The sequence below is a fragment of the Heterodontus francisci genome, chromosome 30 (genome assembly GCF_036365525.1).
Source record: "Heterodontus francisci isolate sHetFra1 chromosome 30, sHetFra1.hap1, whole genome shotgun sequence".
In the NCBI taxonomy this organism is placed as follows: Eukaryota; Metazoa; Chordata; class Chondrichthyes; order Heterodontiformes; family Heterodontidae; genus Heterodontus; species Heterodontus francisci.
In genome coordinates, this window is record NC_090400.1 from 3,913,201 (window position 1) to 3,938,318 (window position 25,118).

Sequence of the window (25,118 nt, forward strand, 5' to 3'; positions counted from 1 at the left end):
TATCGATTCACCAAAGGGTGGGTTGACGAGGATGTTTTTGCACCGCAACCAATACATCAATAGTTGAGTCTCGGGAGATGGGAATCATTCCAGAATAAAGCAGAGAGCTCATCCCACATAAACTGCATTGCTGGTTTGGCCGAGGGTTCAGAAGCTGCTGAGGACATGGATATAAATCTGGGGAAATACTCGCCTCTTCCTTAACATTTCGCACAGTTTTTAAGAATGAAACTTTTTTGTGCCAGTTCTCAATTGCCCCCAAATTCCTTAGCTGTGATATCATTAAGGAGGCAGCTGTTTCATGCTGAGTGGACTCGAGGGAGAGAGATACCCGCCCCCAAAGCTTGGACTCTTCAACATTTACATCCCGGCAGTGCGCAGGACCGAGCTGAAACTGACAAGGACATTGGACTCGAAATTAACAAGCTCCAGCCATCCCAGAGAGAAAAACAGCTGGCAGCGACCGGCCAGCACAGTAACATCTGGAACATGCACTGGGCGTGAGTGAAAAAAAAAACAAGCAGCGTCGTTAAACCATTATTTTATTTAAAAGCAAGATAGCGGAATGGCTGTGATGTTTTAGTTCCAATCTGGGAGAACTGGCTGCCTCTGTTTGCGATGCAATTCATCTTTACAGAGACAGAGAGGGAGGCAGGCGGCGAAAACCGTGGGATATTTTAACAATCTGTGTTTCAATTGTGTGTACACTGAGGTTCCATTTGTGGGGGTGGAATTCATCTTTGACCGCAGATCCACACAGGATCAACCCGAGCTTTCATTCCTTTTCTCTCCGTCGCTTAAATATTGAGAAGCGAGCACATCACAGGAACGAACTAACATTGAGGTTTTGTTCTCCTGAAATAAGATTAACTGCATTTAAATTTTTTTTTATAACATGCAGAAAACATCCCAACGGATTTGTAAAATTAAGGATGATTTTAGAACAGTAATTGTTGAAATGGACCCCAAACTCAAATTATGGATCTATTTGTAGCTGATAATACTATTGTATCTTATGCTGAACTGTTCATTTCTTCCGGCTAATTTCTGCTTTGCTCTCCTGAACTCCGAGTCACACAAGGTGGGTGTTTGTTTGTTTAGGGGGTGGGGAGTTGAGTAAGATGATCCTGTTTATGGATAGTTCCACATTCCTGGGAGGGGGAGGAGGAGAAAGGGCTTCCCTCAAATCTGTGTTCTGAGGGGCAAGACTAACAATATACACAGAGACCCATTCGAACTTTAGGAGTGGGGAGAATTCCTGATATATTACATGAGGCAGTCAAATTAATCCTGGTATATTTGTCCTCGTGGGGTGATCTCCTGTGGCATTGCTCAGTGAAAAATATATAAAAGTCTCTCTGTAATCTCCTTTGCCTATCTCTCTCTTTTCTGTCTTTCACTTTTTCTGACTTTCACTTTTTCTGTCTCTATGCCTCTTACACACTTGTCTCCTCTGTTTCTGTGTTTGACTCTTTGACTCTTCCTATATGTAACTTCCTTTGCTCTCTGCTGAATGTCTCACTTTCCATCTTTATCTCTACATGTTAGTGGACAGGTACAAAAAATAATGAAACGGGCTAATGGAATGTTGGCCTTTATTGGATACTAAGGGGTGGAAGTTATGCTAAGTTACACAAAGCTTTGTTTAAACCACATCTGGGATATTGTATTCAGTCTGACCTCCACACCTCAGGAAGGATATACTGGCCTTGGAGGGGCTGCAGCACAGATTCACCAGAATGATACTGGGACTAAAAGGACAGGATGCTTAAAGGCTTATATTTCCTTGGCTATAGAAGATTAAAAGGTGATCTATTAGGGATGATTTAAAAATGATTTAAAGGATTCAGTAGGGTAAACAGAGAGAAACTATTTTCTAACAAGGAATGAGATTATTAGAGCTAGCCTGTTCAGCGGTGATATCAGGAAACACATCACACGAAGGGTAGTGGAAATCTGAACACTCTCTTTTCCCCCAAAAAGCTGTTGAGGCTGAGGGTCAATTGAAAAGTTCTAAGCTGAGATTGGTGAATTTTGTTAGGGAAGAGTATTAAGGTGAGTGGAGAGAGTTAAGGGAAGATCACCCATGACCTAACTGAATGGAGAAATAGACATGAGGGGATGAATGATTCCCTCCTGTTCCTATGTCTTTCTGCCCCTTTCTTTCTGCTCTCTACTTCTATTTGTGTTCATAACCTTGTTGCCGTATTTGACCCCGAGATGTGCTTCTGACCATATATTGCGCCATAATTAAAACCGCCTATTCCCACCTCCGTAACATCACCCAACTTCGCCTGACTCAGCTCATCTGCTGCTGAAACCTTCAGCCATGCCTTCATTACCTCTAGACTTGACTATTCCAATGCACTCCTGGATGGTCTTCCACATTCTACTCTCTGTAAATCCAAAGACATCCAAAACTCTGCTGCCTGTGTTTTAACTCAGACCAAGTCCCATTCCCCTATCACCCCTGTGCTCACTGATCTACATTGGTTCCCGGTCACGCAAAGTCTTGATTTTAAAATTCTCATCCTTGTTTTCAAATCCCTCCGTGGGCTCATCCCTCCCTATCTCTGTAATCTCCTCCAAGATATCTGCGCTTTTCTTATTCTGGCCTCTTGTATAATCCCTGATTTTAATTGTTCCACTGTTGGTGGCTATGCTTTCAGTTGCCTTGGGCCCAAGCTCTGGAATATCCTCCCTACACCTCTCTGCCTTTCTACATCACTTTCCTCCTTTAAGACACTCTTTGACCAAGCTTTTGGTCATTTGACCTATAATGTGGCTTGGTGTCATACTTTCATTTTATAATGCTTCTGTGAAGTGGCTTGAATGTTTTATTACGTTAAAGGTACTATATAAAAATAAGTTGCTGTTGATCCAGTCTCACTGCTGACAAAAGTCCATTCATTTTAATGAGTTACTGTCAGTTTTACAATTGGAAAATCTATGCCTGTATGTTTTTCTTTTATTACATCTGAGATTGCTTCTCACATTCTTTCTCACTCTTTGTGTGTGTGTGTAGATATCTTTTTTTTCTGTATGCCTTTCTCTCGCTCTCTCGCTCCCTCCTATACCTCTCACTCATCACAGTGACTGGGAGGTGACTTAGGATTGGTAAATTCAGGTACCATCAGAACTAACCTTGTTTTTCTCTGTAGAAGAAGGGCTGGGGTCATTGTTACCTTTGTCTGAGAGAATGAAGGTGCATTCATGGGAATGAAAGTCAGGGCTGGATTCAGAGAGCAAAGCACAAGACTGGGGGGGGAGGGGGAGGTGGGGGGGAGGGAAGGGAACAGGAAAGTAGGAGTTTTCTGCAATGTTACAGTGGGAGGTGAGATTGGATCCTGGTAACCATGCAAGCAATTAGATATTAAGATATTAGATATTAAGTTATCATTAATATTGTTACTACATCCTCCTATAATGCTACATTGGCAGCATCCTCCTCTCCAGTGAAGACAGATGCAATGTACTCGTTTATTATCTTAGCTATGATCTCTGCCTGTACAATCTGATTCCTTTATCGGTCTCTGATCAGCTCCACCCTTCCTTTGACTGCTATTTTACTCTTTATCTGTTTATAAAAGACTTTAGTGTTCCCTTTTATGTCACCCATTAATCTTTTCTTGTACATTTCTTTGGCAATCTAATTCCCTTTTTCAGTTCCCCTCTGCATTTTCTATATTCTGCTTGAACACTAAAATGATTATCTAGTCATTTATTTCATTGCTGTTTGTGGGATCTTGCTGTGCATAAATACACTGCTGCGTTTCCTACATTACGACAGTGTTAACACTGTGAAGTGCCTTGGGACATCTTGAAGTTGTGAAAGGTACAAGACTTTCTTTCTAGATGTGAAATCAATGACTCCAATATTATAAATGGCTACATAACATACAATTGGACGATAAATGTTATAAATTATATAAACAACCAATAGATCAAAAAAGCAATCGTTATGGTTTTGGTATTATAAGTTCCTAATAGATTCATGATTCCACTGTTAGAACATAATCAATCTGGTAAAGACCAGAGTAGAGGTTGCGCACACAAGCCTAGTTTCTGGGACTGAGCAGATTCCAGAGCCAGGGAGAAGAACAGAGACCAGGCCTGAGCCTGTGAGTAGAACAGAGATGAGGCCAAATCAGGGCCTAGGGATTGAAGCAGAGCCAGGCCTGGACTGGAGAACCATAGAATGGTGCAATAAAGAAGGAGGTAATCTGGGGAGTGGGGCGGCACTGGGGCCGCGCCTGCGGAGTGGGCCAGCGCTGGGCCTGGGGAGTGGGGCGGCGCTGGGGCCAGGCCTGGGGAGTGGGCCTGGGCTGGTGCCGGGCCTGGGGAGTGGAGTGGCGCCGGGGCCGAGCCTGGGGAGTGGGGCAGCGCGGGGGCTGGGCCTGGGGAGCGGGCTGGGCCTGGGGAGTGGGGCGGTGCCGGGGCCGGGCCTGGGGAGTGGGCCTGGGCTGGGGCCGGGCCTGGGGAGTGGGGTAAGAATGAATGTGGAAAATAATCAATTAGGTGACATAGGCAACACGGAACTGAGGATTGGTGGATACTCAGGACTCTGTGTGCGTGTACAGACATATGAAAATAATGAGCAGAAAAAGACAAGCTGCTCGACACCACGATGACTGCAACGTCTAGAAACCTCACTGTCTTGGCTAACCTATTAAGGGTGGACATTGGGTGAGATTCTGGAGACCAGGTGACACTAGAAATACATCCCAGGGTACAGGGGGACACTGGGAGCTGTTTAAGGGGGGAGTCACTGAGAGCTGTACCCCGGGATGATGGGGTGGAGGGGAACACTGGGAGATGTACCCCAGGGCGATGGGGGAGGGGGGGGATGCTGGGAGCTGTACCCCAGGGCGGTGGTGGGGGTGGGGGGGGACACTGGGAGCTGTACCCCAGGGCGGTGGTGGGGGTAGGGGGTGGGGGGGACACTGGGAGCTGTACCCCAGGGCGGTGGTGGGGGGGCGGACACTGGGAGCTGTACCCCAGGGTGGTGGTGGGCGGGGGGACACTGGGAGCTGTACCCCAGGACGGTGGTGGGGGTAGTAGGGGGGGACACTGAGAGCTGTACCCCTGGGCGGTGGTGGGGGTAGGTGGGGGGGGACACTGGGTGCTGTACCCCAGGGCGGTGGTGCGGGGGGGGGTACACACTGGGAGCTGTACCCCAGATCGGTGGGGGGGGGGGGGAACACTGGGAGCTGTACCCCAGGGCGGTGGGGGGGGACACTGGGAGCTGTACCCCAGGGCGGTGGGGGGGGGGGGGGGGACACTGGGAGCTGTACCCCGTGGGGGTGGGGGGGGACACTGGGAGCTGTACCCCAGGGCGGTGGGGGTGGGGGGGGGGGGGGACACTGGGAGCAGTACCCCAGGACGGTGGGGGGCGACACTGGGAGCTGTACCCCGTGGGGCTGGGGGGGGGACACTGGGAGCAGTACCCCAGGGCGGTGGGGGGGGACACTGGGAGCTGTACCCTGGGGCGGTGGGGGTGGGGTGGGGGGGACACTGGGAGCTGTACCCCATGGCGGTGGGGGGGACACACTGGGAGCTGTACCCTGGGGCGGTGGGGGTGGGGTGGGGGGGACACTGGGAGCTGTACCCCAGGGTGATTCTGCACCTTCCGGGGACAACTGAACAAATAATTATGGATTTTTCCTTCAGCGATGGAGATTTAAAATAAATGAGAGTTCTGAGCAGTGCAATTTGGTGGTTTCATTAGGGTAGTAGAGGAGTTTCTAACGCCATCAGTGCACATTTGCATGAATTTAATGCTGAGTTAATGGTTTCTTATATTACGAACAAAGAACAGTACAGCACAGGAACAGGCCATTCGGCCCTCCAAGCCTACGCCGATCTTGATGCCTGCCTAAACTAACACCTTCTGCACTTCCGGGTCCGTATCCCTCTATTTCCTTCCTATTCATGTATTTGTCAAGATGTCTCTTAAACGTCGCTATCGTATCTGCTTCCACCACCTCCCCTGGCAGCAAGTTCCAGGCACTCACCACCCTCTGTGTAAAGAACTTACCTCGCACGTCCTCTCTAAACTTTGCCCCTCGCACCTTAAACCTATGTCCCCTAGTAACTGACTCTTCCACCCTGGGAAAAAGCTTCTGACTATCCACTCTGTCCATGCCACTCATAACTTTGTAAACTTCGATCATGTCGCCCCTCCACCTCCGTCGTTCCAGTGAAAACAATCCGAGTTTATCCAACCTCTCCTCATAACTAATGCCCTCCAGACCAGGCAACATCCTGGTAAATCTCTTCTGTACCCTGTCCAAAGCCTCCACATCCTTCTGGTAGTGTGGCGACCAGAATTGCGTGCAATATTCTAAGTGTGGCCTAACTAAAGTTCTGTACAGCTGCAGCATGACTTGCCAATTTTTATACTCTTTGCCCCGACCGATGAAGGCAAGCATGCCGTATGCCTTCTTGACTACCTTATCCACCTGCGTTGCCACTTTCAGTGACCTGTGGACCTGTATGCCCAGATCTCTCTGCCTGTCAATACTCCTAAGGGTTCTGCCATTTACTGTATACTTCCCACCTGCATTGGACCTTCCAAAATGCATTACCTCCCATTTGTTCGGATTAAAATCCATCTGCCATTTCTCTGCCCAAGTCTCCAACCGATCTATATCCTGCTGTATCCTCTGACAATCCTCATCTCTATTCGCAACTCCACTAACCTTTGTGTCGTCCGCAAACTTACTGATCAAACCAGCTACATTTTCCTCCAAATCATTTATATATACTGCAAACAGCAAAGGTCCCAGCACTGATCCCTGCAGAACTCCACTAGTCACATCCCTCCATTCAGAAAAGCACCCTTCCACTGCTACCCTCTGTCTTCTATGACCGAGCCAGTTCTGTGTCCATCTTGCCAGCTCCCCTCTGATCCCGTGTGACTTCACCTTTTGCACCAGTCTGCCATGAGGGACCTTGTCAAAGGCTTTACTGAAGTCCATATAGACAACATCCACTGCCCGTCCTTCATCAATCATCTTCGTCACTTCCTCAAAAAACTCAATCAAGTTAGTGAGACACGACCTCCCCTTCACAAAACCATGCTGCCTCTTGCTAATAAGTTCATTTGTTTCCAAATGGGAGTAAATCCTGTCCCGAAGAATCCTCTCCAATAATTTGCCTACCACTGACGTAAGGCTCACCGGCCTATAATTTCCTGGATTATCCTTACCACCCTTCTTAAACAAAGGAACAACATTGGCTATTCTCCAGTCCTCTCGGACCTCACCTGTAGCCAATGAGGATACAAAGATTTATGTCAAGGCCCCAGCAATTTCCTCCCTTGCCTCCCTCAGTATTCTGGGGTAGATCCCATCAGGCCCTGGGGACTGACCTACCTTAATGCTTTGCAAGACACCCAACACCACCTCCTTTTTGATATGGGATACAATGGGATATTGATATAATTAAGAAGCTCAAAGGCAGGTTCTGGAAAATGTACCTTCACTTTACTTCACACAAGGATTCTGAATCCCACTGATGTATTCCCTGTTTTTTTGTGTCTGTATTGTGCTTAAAACTGCTCTGAAACATTCACAGTGATTTAAAGGACAGAAAAAATCAAGTGACTATTTTTAAATGCCTAAATTGAGCCTTCACATATTAATTCTGGTAACTTTCTGACAATGTAAGTAAATAAAATTCATCTTAACTGGTTGTTAGCTTCATTTTTGGACACTTCGCCTCAGGAAGGATGTACTGACCTGTGGGTGTGCAGTGCAGTACAGAGTCACCAGAATGATACCAAGGTTTAAAGGGTTAATTTGTGAGACATAAACTAGGCCTGCATTCCCTCAAGTCTAGGAAATTGAGGGTAATCCAATTGAGTTGTTTAAGGTGATTTAAATGATTGATTCAATAGGTTAGATGGAGAGAAACTATTTCCCCTGATGGGAGAATCCTGATCGAAGGGCAATCATAAAACTCGAGCTCGGCCCTACAGAAGTGAAATCAGGAAGTACTTTTACACAGAGTTCTGGAAATCTCTCCACCAACACCGCCCCCCCCCCCCCGCCCCTCCCCCACACCTCCCCAAAAAATATAAGTTTATGGGGGGTCAATATTAAAATTTTCAGGACTGAGATTGATGGATATTTATTTGGTATATAAGGGATATGGAGCTGAGGTACCTATTAGCCATGATTTGATTGACGGGCTTGAGGGGCTGAATGGCCTCCTCCTCTTCCTATGTTGCTGTCTAAACTGCTCCTCCTTTCCTTTGAAACATTCCAAAATTTCAAACAGTATTTGATTAGTTGTGAAGTGTTTTGGAACATCCTAACGTCATGAAAGGTGAGATTCTGTACGTCCCCTTTCCCTCCCTTCTCTTTGTCCCCTTTCTCTCTCTAAAGTGATGGCTGCCACTTTAAATGAAGAAGAGTCTACCAACTAGTATAGGATTCAGGTCAGATGTAGGCCGGATTGGATAAGGACACTGAGCTTCCTTTCCTGAAGGACATTATCGAACCAGTTGTGTTTTCAAAACACATCAGCAGATTTCATTGCCATTTTCTGGTGCCAGTCCACAAATCACTTTGGCATGTTCTCAATTAAAAGTGCTAATAAAATGTGAATTGGCAACAGTGACCACACCGTATTAGAAATTAAACCTAGGTTTATGATGTAACCAGCAGCAAATTTACTTCAATGTTGAACGAAATGATAGAAGCAGAAGATGGTCATCTTAAAATAGCTACAGATCCATTAATTATACACCAGTAACTAGCAAAATCATTGCCAAGAATTGACAAAAGCAGTGACAAAGTTGAGTACCTACATGAAAATAACTTGGTGGAGGCCAGACAGGAAGGGCAGACGATGCCTCACAAACCTCCGATTTTTTTGAGGAAATGCCATTCCAAATGGACAGTGGAAAACCGGGTCCAATTTTCCTGCTTTCCTTTTGCCCAGGTGGAAAGCACGCTTAGTGTTCAGGAAAATGTCTTGTCACAGGAGGTGTTGGGAAGAAGGGAGGCTGATCCCTAGTGTTGGAAGAAAAAGTTAGAAAGACTCTTCATCCTTGAAAGTTCGTCAGTGAAGGAATCTTTTCCATAAACTACAAAGTGCAAGAGAAAGGGTTAATCCTGAGTCGCTGTTAAAACATGACTGCAGGATATGGGTGCAAACTGGAAAAAGGCAAGTTCAGGACTGATGTCAGGAAACAATTCACACAGAGTGATCAATACTTGCAATCGCCTCTCCGTAGGGAATCAGAAACATTCAGGAGCTGTTAATCGGGTGATGGTGGATGTTGTGGCCTTTTATGTCCGGATGATCCAATTTTCTTTTTATTCATTCTCGGGATGTGGGCATTGCTGGCAAGGCTGCATTTATTGTCCATCACTAATTGCCCTGAGAAGGTGGTGGCAGGCCTTCTTAGAATCATAGAATGGTTACAGCACAGAAGGAGGCCATTCAGACCTTCGAGACCATGCTGGCTCTCTGCAAGAGCAATTTAGCAAGTCCCACTCCCCTTTTCTCTGCAAATTTTTTGCCATCAGATTCTGATCCAATTCCCTTTCAAAAGTCACGGTTGAATCCGTCTCTGCTGTTAGTTTTTGATACAACTGAGTGGCTTACTTGGTCACTTCAGAGGGCAGCTCTGGTCACCTTTTGTTACTGATACCAGCTTTCTATTTCCAGATAGTTTTAAAATGGAATTGAAAGCTCCATCTGCCATCGAGAAATTGGATTCATATTTTCTGGATTATTAGTCCAGTGAAATAACCACTGCACTACAGTGCCTGGTTAACCTTACTCTCAAAAATCTGGAGCAAAAGCTTTCAAAAATAAACACAATTCCCCCACAACGCACTAAACATTTCAGTCATCGCAAAGTTAAAGTCCATTTTCGTATGTGCTTCAGTTCAATGGTCTCCTTTAAATACTGATTTCCTGTCAGTCTAGAAATAATCTGTTTCTGATCACAAGAAGACAAGGGGCAATAAGTCGAGTTCTGATTGCGATATAATTCGAATTATTTTTTCATATTCAAATACAGCTCTTCTATGATTTGTACCAGGAGCAATTTAAGGTGTAAAAAGGACGACTAGAGGTGACGTGTGACCCACTCCAGTGAGAGTAATCATAGAATCATACAGCGTAGAAAGAGGCCATTTGGCCCATCCTGTCTGTGATGGCTTTTTGAAAGAGCTGTCCAATTAGTCCCATTTCCCTGTTCTTTCCCTGTAGCCCTGCAAATTTTCCCTTTTTAAGTATTAATCCAATTCTTTTTTGAAGTTACAGTTAAATATGCTTCCACCACCCTTTTTAGGTAGCACATTCCAGATTGTAACTTACTGCATAAATAAAATTCTTCTTGTCTCTGGCTTTTTTGCCAGTTATCTTAAATCTTTGACCTATGGTTACTGACCGGTTTTGACAGAGTAAATAAGGAGAAATCTTCCATGCTTTTGAATACCTCTGTTAAATCTTCCCTTAACCTTTTCACTTCTAAGGAGAACAATCCCAGCTTTACCAACCTCTTCACACATGAGGTCCCTCATCGCAAGTACAATTCTGGTAACTCTGCTCCGCTGCCTCTCCAAGGTTGCCTTCCTAATGTCCTGACTCCCAACTGGTTGCTACGCTCTTTCCATCATTTTGACCAGAAATTTTTACCAATTCTACTACATCATCTTCTGAAGATGATGACCGCTATTGGCTGTGTTATATTAGAGACACTCTGAGCTCAGTGGTACCATTTCCAAGAGGCTATTCTTTGTACACGCCTAAATAGCGAGGCTCAGGTTATAATTTTTGGGGCAGGGTGGGACTTCTGACTTCCCTTTAATCCCTGGACTGGGACTTACTATTGATTCTGGTGAAGTTCCCACTGGCAAGAGGGAGGCTGCCATCAGCACTGAAAGAGATGCTGGCAATACTGCAGTGGGAGAAGGAAATGAAGTTAAAGAGGCACAAACAACCTGAAGAGAACAGAAGGTGCAGCCTTGTAGACCTTGACAGAAAGCAAGGCCATCACAGAAAAGGGACAGAATGGAGGGAGGAGAGGCTGCAAATGGTGCTGTGCTTCCAGAGTGCACCTTGGCTGATAGAGCTGCTATCTGGGGCTTACTGCCATCTTCACCATGGGACTAGGAAGCAGAGGTAACATGAGAAGATGCAGGAAGATCTGGGATCTAGGCCTTGTCGATATTTGTATGTGATGGAAATGAGGAAGGTGTAGCCAGCTGAGGTGGGAATATGGGGTGTGGGCAGTGGTAGGACTCAGTGCCTGAATCTTCTGTCATTCTCCACCACAATCCTGCCCAATCATGAAGGGGAACCAAGACCAAGTGTCAATAGGTGGTTGACTATGGAAGGCGTTGCAGCCAAGCCCAGCCTATCCATGTGTGCAGCATTGGTTACGACTAACTACCAGTCACCAGCAGCAACACTGACTGATAACCTTGACCAGAAAGGCAAGAGGTTAATTTTAGCAGCGCCCCCCCACCCTACTTCAGTATGCCAGCTGCGATCCACTAACTCAGCACAGTCTCAGAATCAAACCTAGTCCTTCCGTTGTCTTTATTGAGCACCAACCCACTGAACAATTGGTAGTGGCCCAGTGATTTCATGTTTGAAGAGATCCAGCTGGTAACATATAAAATTGCAGGTCAGAATTTTCTAGATTCAAGGAATCTTTCAACACCCAGTGCAAAGCTTGTATTGTGCTAGAGATAACATGAATGATTAGCGCCTTAGATTATTGGGCTCATTTCTGTGTTGGTTTACCTCCTTTTATAAATTTGCTTTAATAATTTTTCTTGTTTGAGTGGTTTGCCATTGATAATTCATATCTGCAAGGTATTTAGGAAATGATACAATAGTAATTGTTCAGCCAGTCAGAGTGAATACTCTGCTTTAAGCTCTTTGGAAAAGTCTGAAACTATCCTGTGTTCCAAATAATTCACAGCACTTACTGCCATACACTCTATATTGTGAGATGATGAATACTTACAATAAATAAAGGACAGGTTCAGTTATGTATGGGTCACAGAATCCTAGAATGCTGCAGCATTTGACCCATCTGTTCTGCAAAATATTTTTCTCCATCTACGTACCCAGTCTGATCCCACTCTCCTGATCACTCCCCATTCCTTTAACATCCTGTCCAGTATGCCCCACTCTCCTCATGCCGTTCACTATTGCTCTTTTTCATGCTGTTAACAAACTCGCTTTTCAACTTCCAGAGAATAACTACCCTCAGTATGAAGATTTTTGTTTCTAACCTCGCCTTTAATTCTTTTTCTGATTATTACTGTCAGACCCACCAGTCGAAATGATCTCTTGCAATTTAGATCCTCCTGATTAGCTCAGCTACTGTAATTCTGAGAATTCTGTGCTTGTTTCATTTTGTGAACATTAGCAAAACTGCTTGATGTTGGATTTTTTTTTTGAAAGCAGGAAATGACAGAGGTGGTTGTGCAGTCCTGTTTACTGCTGAATACAGAGTTCAGATTAAAATAGTTACCACCCCTTTGATTTAGAGTTTTTGTTCAATTCAGGCAGGATTAGGACCTTGTCTTGTTGAGGGACAGGGGTGCAAACCTGCCTATTTCTAACTCGGCATCAGCTTTATGTACAGAAAAAGTCAAAGTCCCCCTTGGAATTAGGCATTTTCTTGAACACTTCTCTTGGGTTTATGGCTGGATTAGTTTCCATAAGCAGGGAATGACTATTCTGAATTGAGAGCCAAAGAATGAAAGGGGAGATTATAGAAAAGCTAGCATTCATTTAGCACCTTTCACAACTTCAAAGTCCTAAAGTGCTTTATTTAGTTTAGTTTAGAGATACAGCACTGAAACAGGCCCTTCGGCCCACCGAGTCTGTGCTGACCATCAACCACCCATTTATACTAATCCTACACTAATTCCATATTCCTACCACATCCCACCTGTCCCTATATTTCCCTACCACGTACCTATACTAGGGGCAATTGCTAATGGCCAATTTACCTATCAACCTGCAAGTCTTTGGCATGTGGGAGGAAACCGGAGCACCCGGAGGAAACCCACGCAAACACAGGGAGAACTTGCAAACTCCACACAGGCAGTACCCAGAATTGAACCCGGGTCACTGGAGCTTTATGGTTAGTGAAGTATTTTGAACATTTAGTCACTGTTGGAATGTAGGAAACATGGCAGCCAATTGGTGCACAGCAAACTCCCACAAAAGCAATAAGAAAAGATAATCTGTTTTTAGTGATAAAGGATAAATATTGGCCAGGATATGTCACTTGCTCTTCTTCAAATTGTCCCTCGGGATCTTTTATGTCCATCTGAGAGGACAGATGGGGCCTCAGTTTAAAGTCTTGTCCAAAAGGCAGCACCTCCAACAGTGCAGCACTCCCTCAGTACGCTAATGAAGTGTCAGTGTGGATTTCTGTGCTTAAGCCTTTGTGGGTTCAAACCCCACCAATCTTCTGACTCACAGGCAAGAGTGCTACCCAGTGAGCCATGCAATATTCATATAGTTGCATTAAGGTATTGCTCATTGTAAATCAGTAATGATACTTATCCAGGACTTTCATTAAGTTAATACTCACAGTCTTACATTGATTATACTCCTGTAGTGATATGGCAGTAATGCTACAATGATAGTGGTATTGCAGTAAAACTCAAGCATTGTGTTATGGCAATGATACTCATATATCATCACAAAGAACAAAGAACAGTACAGCACAGGAACAGGCCATTCGGTCCTCCAAGCCTGCGCCGATCTTGATGCCTGTCTAAACTAAAACCTTCTGCACTTCCGGGTCCGTAAAATCAACAGTGTTAAAAATAACTGAGTGACTGACTATCATTTTATGAATATTTCCAGGCACCCCAACCAGATAATGTAGGAAAGTCAAGGCAGGCGAACCCGATAACACCTTCCATTAAAACAATGTGATCAGCATGTTACAGTTACCCCTTACACTTTCTTAAAGTACTTTCAAACTCTCCTATGAATGGCCATTAGGCAGCAAGGTATACTTAGCCCTTTCCCCAGCCATCATCTGGAAGGTTTCCTTCACTCACATCCTTGCATGGGATTGAGCCTGAAAGTCCCATCCCATTTAAGATGACTGTGTAATACATAAATATGTGACCACATCTGATCTGGGCTGCATGCTGACTCTTGGTATTGGCTCGTCTTATTTTAGGAATTGTAACATCGCATTTCTGTATTTTAATTGCAGGGGAAGGCATCCCATAATAACAGTGACAGAAGGAGCAGCCCTTAATCTGTAACCCCACAGGAGGAGGAAGCCCCAGAGATACTTGGAAGGATGGCCAATGGGGACGTAGGACATCTGCTGCACCCTCAGGGTTCGTGAGTTCCTTCCCATCACTTGCTGACAGTACAGTGAATACTGAAGCTATAGAACTATAGGAGTTTACAGCCATTCAGGAAGGAAGCCATTCAGCCCAAGGTGTTTGTGCTGACCTTTTCCTAGAGCAATCCAATAATAATCCTACTGCTCTGTGTTCTTCCGACAGCCCTACATCTTACTCCATTTCAAATGTCATCTACGCTTAATCAATGCAATGGTCCCTGTGGCAAAGCATTTCACATTCCAACATCTCTCAAAAGAAACTCTCTCCTCACTCGTAATGACTATTTTAAAATGATGACCCCCTTTGTTTCTGATTCCCAACTGGACAAAATAATCTTCTCCTCCTTTCATCAAGCAAAACCCCTCCTCGCTTATTTAAGCAAATCTTAATTAATACTCCTCTTATGCCTTTCATACCTTTGTGGAAATGGCTCCAGTATATCGAGACTCTCCACATGGCGATTTTTCAATTTTGACATCATCCTGGTGAATATATGCTGCACACTCACTGTGGCTTTAACATCCTGTCTATTGTGTATTGGAACTGTGTCTCTCAAAAAGCTGGGGGTTAATTGAAGACTCTGAAGGTGGATGTTGGGTAAGGGTATTAAGGGATATGGAGCAAAGGTGGACAAATGGAGTTAAGATACAAATTAGCCATGATCTAATTGAATGGTGGAACAGGCTCGAGGGGCTGAATGGCCTCCTTTTCCTATAATGGGATATTACCTGAATGTTACTACTGTATGAGCTATTGTAAACCCACTGTTTAATACTGTAATATCTTATTCAAAACTGCTCACAGTATGTTAATGTTAGTTAATGCATTATAATCAGCATTAAGAAACTGGGGAAATTTCCGTGTTCTTTGAGAAGTTGAAAGACCCAGCTGTATCATTGACCAGAGTTTGGAGTTGGAGGGTGTGGGGCTCTTTCTCTTGCCTCGAATGTGATGCAGTTTGGTCATTTTGTTGTCTGCCTGTATCGGTTTGTTGTCCGAGGCATTCCAGTTTCTTTGGGCATCAACAATCTATTCGTGTTGTAACCTATTTAAATCCAACACCCTGTCCAAATCTTGGATTTGTTTTGTATAATCCTCTGCAGCACATTTAACAAAATTTGATCTTGTATACGATCATAGACCAGGTGTCTCGCGGCCTTACTGCTCTCAGTGCTTAGAACAATTCATTCCTACTTTTTAGAGTTCCTGACTGATCAGTTTACAGATGATTGTCAGTTAGTCTGCACTGTATGTGGTGGAGAAATTGCTGCTAAACTGGCCCTTCACATCAGCTGACAGAGTGAGTACAAAGAGGCCATTCAGTGGGATTATCTTTGGAACAATCAATCTGAATGTTCAGTGGAGATTGAATATGGATAATACTCTGATACTATTGAAACTGAGCCTGCGCACACCCGATATTGGGCCTTTGGCCTTATTATATGGGAACGGCAAGCTGTGGACACCTGCTGGGCCTCCCTTAGCTGCTCGCTGGTGCTGAGGATCTCAATTTTGGGTCACCGTGTCCTCGGCAGTGACACTGGTAGCTTCTGGGGGGTAAGAAGGTGGGGAGAGAGTAGAGCCCACTGGGGGGGGTGGGGGGGGGGGGTAGTCGTGATCCTCCGCACTGTGGTAGAGTCAGGTGGTGCATTCCTCATCGCTCCATATTCAAACACGTTTAAAAAAATTTTACCTTTTGGTAGCTGTGTGCAGAGGTTCCTTTAAGGTTAGACTGCCTGTGAGCCACATTTTTAAAGGTAACTGTCCTGGCACAGAGCAGCCTAATATTGCATATGGCTTCAAACAGACACAAGGCTCCCTATTTGCATATGCAAAGGGTCCAAGGTTTGATTCAGGCATGGGCCTTTTATGCCTCGTTTTCCCTCTTAACCGATATGGCAGGTGGTGTACCTCGGATGTGTGGAGCACATGCCGTGCCTGCCATATTGGCTGCTTCGCAAACCGTTTTACACATTAACAACTGGTGGGGTGACATTGACTATCTAGGCCATGAACTCCAATACAGGCCTTTTAGGATTTGAAACACAATGAGCTCTGACCTGCAGCATCTGACTAAGGACACAGAGGTTTAATGTTGATGTTTTGGTTGGTGAACTGAGGGCTTTACAATTAATATTTAAAGTTGGTATTTGAGGATTCATTAGTATCCTATTCCAATCTCTCATATTCACAGCTCTCACTGTAAACTTGTGATCTTTCTATGTGCTACCAGGCCAAAAACATTTTGCTCTGCCCTGGCAGCTAGGGAAAGCACCACAATGTTTTGAGATTCCTTTGCTTTAATGTCACAGGAATGCCACACTCTCCTTTTTCCTTGCAGCAAACAGAAATCCTGTGTCACTAATAAGAGGGAGCATTGAAATCCACAGGGTTTCTCGAACCACACTGAATACACAACAACCTCACACAGCTCGAGTTTAAACATGAAAATGCAAACTCTGTCGCAGTGAGAGCAGGCAATGCCTATTTATAGCTACAGAAACCTCTAGAGCTGAAAAAGGCAAAGGATTTAATGGTGCCAAGAATCACAGACGTGACTGATAATATCTGAAACTAGAGGAAAGCTAATTACTGCACCGTCTGGGCTTTCAGCCTCTAACACCCAGAGCTGGCCACAGAATATCCAACTATTCCCACATTGATTCAATTTAATTGAATTGTGTTTAATCTGCAATATCACTGTATTCAAATATTTAAACATCTTGCATTCATTTGAATGAAAATGAATGAAAATATTCGTTTTGGTTCTCAAGGGGGAGCTGATTGAAAAATCAATAGGAACTAGTCAATCTCTCATGGGGGTGGGAGTGGGGGTTGATTTTTGACTTTTGTGTGACTGATGGGTGCTGGTTGGCCACCCCCTTCCCTCAGTGAAGAGGCCTTCTACAATTCTGCGGCCCCAGCCTCAGTTAAATTTGGCAGGCGAGCTATGAACTGACAAACTGGCCTGTGGTGCAGCTCCCTGGATTGAGGCCTCAAGATCAGGCCAGAGTGGCTGCTAGAGTTGCCAGCTCTCGTTGGACATATTTCCCCAGCTATCATCAGATGATCTCCAGTCTCCACCTGCCCTGCCCCCACACTCCCACCATTGGTGACCTGATATGTTCAGCCTCACTGCAGGGCATTGCGGGACTACATTGTCAGGATAGGAAAGATTTGCAGGGCTATGGGAAAAAGAGCAGGGGACAGGAGTGGGTTTAATTGGACAAGTCTTTCAAAGAGCCAGCACAGGCACAATGGACTGAATGGCCTCCTTTTGTATTGTATGTTTTAAGATCATGTAAGAGCTGATAGCTGCTTTCCTTTCTTGTATGTGACAATTTGTTTGTCAAGTTTGTGAGATGTGCACTCTCATTTTACTCCTGGTCAGTACTCTGGTTAAATACACTTGAAGAGTGGTCATTACAGCAAGTTACCTTCTCCATCAGCACTGCCTTTGGTGGAAATAATAGGAGGAAGTGTAGTCAGACCTCAATTGAAGAACTTGGAACAGAATAAATTGAGATTGTGGTAATCATAGTTGGATCGTTTAAAAGGCTTCATGTACCATGGGTATATATCCAATCAATTTATGAAATTAATTCATTTTAATAAATTTGTATCATAAACTTGTGACACAAAAATATAAGGTTAAAAGGGTAAGAGCAGGACTATTAGATTATTTGGCCAACTGGCTTATGTCAGCTAAAGTTGGTTTTCTGGGCCTGTGCTGCAGACATGCAACCTGCTTCACCTCAACACTGAGCCCATGTCTTTCCACTTCTTCTCAATCAGGATCATGTCAATTTTCTCTTTGACTCCATGTATTCTATTTAATCACACTTGCCAAGTTAGTCTATAGTTGCAAGTGAAAATTTGCATGCAGGCCACATCCTATTCTTGTGGATTTGATATTGCTTTGTATGAGATTAATATGAACATTTGCTAATAAAACTTCAGCACATTTGGCCTCCACACAGTCTAATTGTGACGTGTTTTGCTTCTGCACAAAGATCTCCTGCCACCTCACTGCTTCCTTTACATAATCACGTGACTTGGCCACCAATAACCAGGAAACAATTTTTCAACAATAACCTTTACTCTCTTAATGGCAAGTCAGGTAATATTCCTTCTACTGTCCCAGGCTGACTATTTTACAGAGAGGACAAGGCCGTAAGGGACCATCCACAGTTTCTAGGCTTCATGTGGCAGTTGAGGGAAGGTCTTTACAGTCCACAAAATGCCTTCTATTTCATGGAATATTTGTTGCACTGGTTCAGTGAAATTAAATGTTTGCTGGGTTGAATTCTGAAGTGGGAGATGTTCTAGCTTCATGATGGTGGGGATGTCATTTGCGATGAGTCTCCGGGGTCTCCAATGATTCTGCAGGTAGTTAGGAACACAGAGACATGTGGACACATGGACATTGAGACAAAGACATGGGATTTACTGGACAAAAAAAAGACCAAAGTCTCATCTAGTTCACCTTCCATGTTTGTAGTTCCATGACACAATGATGGAGTTGTTGACTAATCATAATCATTGATTTTTATCAGTTAGTCTACAATAGACCCATACTTGATGGGGTTGGATTTTCTGGCAGGCTTTGGGCCTATGTGGGGTCCTGAGCCCACCCGTGCCATCTGGCATAACCTTCCAAGAGATGGCCTTGTAAGATTTGGTCCAGGAGTCACAGATTACCCAAAGAAGGGGCTTGTGTTCATATGTGGTTTTAAAGCAGTTTATTAAGAAGCAAAAGTTTAGATACAATACATGAAATGTACAGAAAAGACGTAAGGAGCGGTGAGTACCAGTCCAGGTCAGGCAGGATGGCTGACGTGCATGGATAGCTCTTTCCCCTTTCTCCTTTTTCCTCTTCTCTTCTCATCATTTCCTCTCAGTGCCTCATGTCTTCTTGAATTACCCAAGAAATGTGGACTGGAGCCATCCTCAAGAGTTCTCCTCCACTACCTCCCTGCACTGAGGTCTCCCATCCCAAAGTCTCTTACTTTATGGGTGAACCTGGATGGATTATTGACCAGGCCTTATTGCCCTATAAAGATTTACTTTATTTTGAACTACCCAATAAAGCATTAAGTTCTTTGTCTAAACCATGGTTTGAAAACCTGCCTTTAATGTTCTTGAGCCTTCGCACGTACCTTCTGCCCTTGATCAATCAGGCCCTCACATCATTCTTTCCTTATCTCATCTCGAGCTGTTCTCCCTGATCAGTTACATCCTCCCCAGTAGCATTCCATCTCTGGCCGTCAAACTAACTCCCAAAAGTTTCATTATCTATTTGTCCTATCACCCTCTATTTATGGCCAAAACTGTTCATAAGGCCTGTTAAAGGGCTGTTCGTAAATGGCCATTGAATCCAGTATCCTTGTTTCTTATCACACTTTTGAACCTCGGAGATTCACTAAAGTAACTCCTTTTCTATTTCTGCATACCAATTAACTTTTACATTTCAGCAGGCATCTTAATTAAGCAAGGTTAAATGAAAAGCCTAGCACAGCTTTGTGCTATGATTATCTATTTATGCATTTATCCAGCTATAGCCCCTTGTTTGGGCTGACTATCGTTCCCTAAAGATTATCATTGCACTAGCTTTGTTTCTAGGGAAACAAAACCCTAAGCTGTTTCCAGTCTTGCAGCACTAACATAGAACATTACAGCGCAGTACAGGCCCTTCGGCCCTCGATGTTGCGCCGACCTGTGAAACCATCTGACCTACACTATAGAACATAGAACATTACACCTATTCCTTTACCTGTTTCAAGCTGAATATATACACAACATATTGTATTCTAACATTATTTCTAATTTCTAACAGCTTCCTAATTGGCTGCCTCTGTTGCTTGCCATCCAATAAGGATGGTGGAGGGGGTCCCAATGCTGGAGGCCCAATCAGAGGGCCTTCAGTGATGTCAGGCAGGAGCCTCATTGGGAGAGGTGGGCACTGCCGGGGCAGGCAGGCAAGTGTGAAGTCAACTTAACGTGGAAGTGCCCTTGAATGCCTGTATGAATTAAAAGGCCCAAAGCCAAATAGGGCCATTGCATTGGAGGGGAACCCCCTCTGTAGGCCTGTTCACACACTGGGCTGCGGTCTTTCATCCCGTGGCCCCATCATTGTGGCATGGAGCCTTAGGCGCTGAGACACCCTGGCCTGCCGCCAGGAGTCTGCCTCAATTAAAGTGGTGACCACAGCACACGTCGGGGGTGGGGGGGGGATGTCACTCCAACAGCGTTAAAACGCTGACGCCAAATGTGCCTTAAGTGGGACTTTAATTGGATTAATTGGCTGCCCACCTCCGTGGAGCAGGAGGCCAACCAGATTCCCATTCCTCCTTCTGGGATGTCTCCTGGTGGTGGGAATACGTCAGGGAATTGTCCTGACATGGTTCCCCACAATTTTCCTACCCTGCCACCAACACCACCACCCCCCCCCCACACCACCACCACCTCTCAACAAAGCTTGAGTTGTCGACAAGCTTTGACTTTTTTCCCCTCACATCTGGATGGCACTGGCCCTGTCTCTTAACAGCCTAAGGGCCTATGAGACCACCAGGGTATCGTTTCTTGCACACACAGTAAGAGTTTGAGTGCCAAATATGGAGGTTCCAAAGGGCATTCTCATAATTTGAACAAAGGATCAGTAATACAGGTTGGAGGAGGAGAGAGTGAGACAGCATTAAAGGAGATGTGCCCGACAAGATATTGCCACCCTACCTGAAGGAATTTATAAGGCACACACAACTCGGTGAGGAGCTCTGTCTGAGAAGAGTCTGAACCACCAAAGAGGCAGTAGGAGAACTGTACTGGTTCCTGCCATCCGTTACATACGCCTACAAAGATGTCGCTCCTTCCCACTGGTGCCATTTTCAACCATTCTCAGCACTTTAAAGGCTGCAAATTGTAATTCCTATTCCCTTGTCACAATCCACCTGTGCTACACTTACTTATGCTCAGCCAAGACCAGCAGATATTAAAATATGCTGACGTATGGCAGGGCCTGCGTTGCTTTCGATCGCCAGGCAAGAGTGTCGTGTCTCGGGTGCAATGCTGGTTCAGCAGTGGATGTTCAGGGCCAGTGGATGCAATTTTAACTTGACCTGCCTGTCAGGGAGCTCACTGGACTGGGTGCAACACTGGTTTCACACCCTGCCTGTAGAAATCAAGGCAGTGTAATACTGGGCAGTGTATCTAATGGCATTTCACCCATTCCCATGGATTTACTGCCCAGTGAGTTAGCTTAAAATAACCCCCTATGTATCTATCTCTCCGGGGGATCTGGAGCAAGACTGGGAGATAAAGAAACCAACCAGTTAACCAAATTAACAATCAATGTGTCTATCATGAAACAATTGTGCACAGCAAGATCCCACAAACAGGAAGATAATGACCAGATAACCTTTTATTTTCATGATACTGTTTGAAGGTCGCTAGGCAGAACTCTCCTGTACTTCAGATAGTGCCGTGGGATTTTTGACAGCTACTGAGAGGGCAGACGGAATCTTAGTTTCATTTGAAAGAAGGTCCCCCTTTCTTCTGTTCCCAAGATGATTGCAATCTCCTTCGTTTGGGATCCTCTAGTTCCCAGACGAGCTTAATGAGCACGAACAATTCCCAGCCATTTCCCTCACTTTGTCCGGGTGTTCCAGTCCTCAATATCACAAATGCTCACCTAACCTGACTGCTTCCCCTCTCAGGCTATATCTGCCCTTTCATTGTTTATGGAAGCTCACGGACTCCCAACCCCCACTCATCACTCCCCACCTCTCCTGTTAATACTGTAATCTCCAGTTCACTGCAGGCTGGAGCTCAGGTCTCTGGGAAACTGATCATTTCCAGCTTCCATTCTGTGAATAACATTTTCAGCTGCAGTATTTACTGGATATTGTGTACACGAAAGCACCACTTGCTGTGCTCGGGGACAATATTTCCACCCCACCTTCACTCTCCCAGCTGGAAAATCTGAACACTCCATCTTCAGACTAATGGGTATCTGGCCAGTAGGGAGACGCAGATGTCCTTTATATTCCGTGTCATTGACACAAATTATGTGAAATATGCCATACAATGTATTTCCCTCAAGGTGTCAGCATAGCTCAGTGGGTAGCACCCTTGCCTCTGGATCAGAAGATCATGAATTCAAATTCCACTTTAGAGACTTGAGCACATAATTGAGACTGTCAGGGAGGGCAGTGTATTATAAGGGTCTGAAAGGGTTAATCTCGAAACAGTGTAAAGAATACCTCCTATCATGATGATGTAAGAGATCACATGTGAGAGAGTTTCGAAGATAGATGCAGCATAGCTTTTGGAGGAGTCACACAGGCTAGTGTGGAGTGTAAATAGTTATAATGCAATAAAGGTTAATGTTTAACTACTACAGACTAAGAATCCCTCTAGCTAGACTAACTAAGGTGGTAGCATACTGCACAAACATGTAACATGATGATCAGTGGTGAGATCATTTTTGCCATCCTACACCCAGAAGAATTTGAAGCAATTAGTTGAAAAGGCCTAACCTGAAAAAAAAAGTGCCAAAAAACTGCTGAACTTGGAAACTGAGAAGCTCCGCAGCTGTGGTGAAAGACCGGCTGCTCCACAGAAGTGTGGTTGTCAGCAAATAAATTCCAGCGATCGGGTGAGTTACAGTGCCGATGGTCGAGGAATCGTGTTAAAGCCTTTGAAGGGCATAAAGTAATTTTCTGAAGGCATTGTGCTAGAAAAAAAAAGGAAAAACCCAATCTTGGAACACAAGGGTGAAGAGTGGGAAACCCCCGAAAAGCGCAAGAATTGCTGAAATGCGTGGGAAACCCCCGAACACAGCAGAGATGCTCCATGAAGGCAACCATGCCTGAAGAAAAACAATAAACTGAAGTTCTCAATGAAAGGGGAAAACCCTAGAACAGCCTATTAAAACAGCAAGGAACTCTCAAACAGCTGTGTCAACTCCATTAAGGCAAGCGAGCCTGAAAAAACAAAGTGAAGTTCTCAAGCAAAAGGGAAAACCCTAAAACAGCCTCTTAAAAGCAATAGGGGGCACCTGTGACACTCCATTAAAGCAAGCATTCCTGAAAAGAAGAGTTTCTTAAAGGGGAACACTCTCTTTTTCAAAAAAAAGTCAATAAAATAAAGCAACATGGATCAAAAATTGGGAATGCCGGAGTGTTTCCAAAATCAAGAGGGATCAAATCAGATTCAAAAATGGGTATTTTGGAGAAAAAGGTTTCTCAAACACAGAATTGCATCGAAGTTAGACAGCTAGTCTGTAACAGAGCAAATGAATACACTGATGCATTCTATTGGATAGCAGATGATGTGATTGCCAGATAAGTCTTAATGAGGCATCTCTCAAATTCGATACAGCTTTAAAAGCTTTTGATTCTTATTTCAACTTGCCGAGCAATAATATTTTAGAAAGAACAAGATTCAATAAGTGTGTCCAGAAACCGGGCGAAACTGTCAATACTTTTACCAATGACCTTTACAGGCTAGCTGAAGGATGTGAATTCGGAGACCTTAGGCAGAATTGACAAGAGATCATATTGTTGATATGGCTGATAATTCCCTTTCAGATTTTTTTGCAGTCCAAAGAAGACCTCACCCTGGACAAAGCTGTTCAGCTGGTGAGGCAAGTGGAGGTCTGAAAGAACAACAGAGCAATCCTGTGAGGTGAAGAAAGACTCTTGGATCAGGACACCTCCTGCAACTGTTCAGTTCCTTCACCAGGGGGCTGAAAACGAGGCACCAGGAAAAAAGGTACACTGGGGATAGTGTGGGGGTGGGTGCAGCGATGTGGCACCAAAAGTGCCCACAGGCGTGAACAGTGTCCTACAAATAGAGCAGAATGCTTTTAGTGTAGGAAGGTAAGGCATTGCGGTAAAATTTATCAAAATAAAATCTCAACGACCTCAAATTCTAAAGAGAAAGCCTTCAAAAATAGAGTGGTTTACAAAGTTAAACAACCTCATGCAAGAGAGCAATCAAAACGCTTTCTTGGTGAGATCAATGATCCGAATCAGGCATTTTGGTCTGCAGACATATATGGCAACGGGCATATCACTAATTTCAAACTCAACACTAGAGCAAGTGTAACAGTCTTATTAGACAAAGAGCCGCTTTCCACAATTTCCGCAACCAACGGAAACTCGGTTACATGGCACAGGAGTGGTTGAACTTGAAGTAAAGAGGAAAATACAGGCAACACTTCAGTACAAGGGAAAGCAGATATTAGAAACACTATGTCCTTAGAAATCAGGAGTTCTCACTCTCTTAAATAGAAGAGCTTGTATTGATCTTAATCTTATAGAGAAAGTAGAAGTTGTTAAACAACGAGAATCCAGGAGTCACTTTTCAAGAGGAATTCGCAAAATTGTTCACTGGTCCAGGGAGACAGAACTGGGACAGAGGGAGAGCCCCACCCCAGCCTGATCATTGTAGAGAGTCCACACTCCACCAGAGAGCCAGCCCAATGGCGAGAGAGCCCATACAACACAGCACGCCCACTACGCTGCTCAAAGACTACCAGAGTGAGAAAGAGAAACGCAGCAAGTTCCTACAGGAGTTCTACACGGACAGTGAACTCGGGAAGAAGCAAGTCCAACAAATTTGTCAGGCACAGATGCAAGATGAAGACTGCATCTATGTCCGACAAAATTGCGAGCAAGGCTGGCTACAACAGAGTCCAAAGGATAAGAGGATGAAAATCATCTTTGAACACAGAAACACTTTACCACAGTGGAT

General features: G+C 44.6%; 1 protein-coding gene across 3 annotated transcripts in view; it reads left to right on the forward strand.

Moving 5' to 3' along the window:
* Positions 1–380: 380 nt before the first annotated feature.
* LOC137346548 (SH2B adapter protein 2-like) overlaps positions 381–25,118 on the forward strand; it is a 249,717-nt gene continuing 224,979 nt past the window's right edge. The window contains exons 1-2 of one of the 3 annotated variants that reach the window (XM_068010038.1): positions 381–500; positions 14,225–14,354. The gene's annotated coding sequence lies outside the window, so the exon portion shown is untranslated. The remainder of the gene's footprint in view (positions 501–14,224; positions 14,355–25,118) is intronic. The other 2 variants (XM_068010037.1, XM_068010034.1) reach the window with 2 other exon arrangements.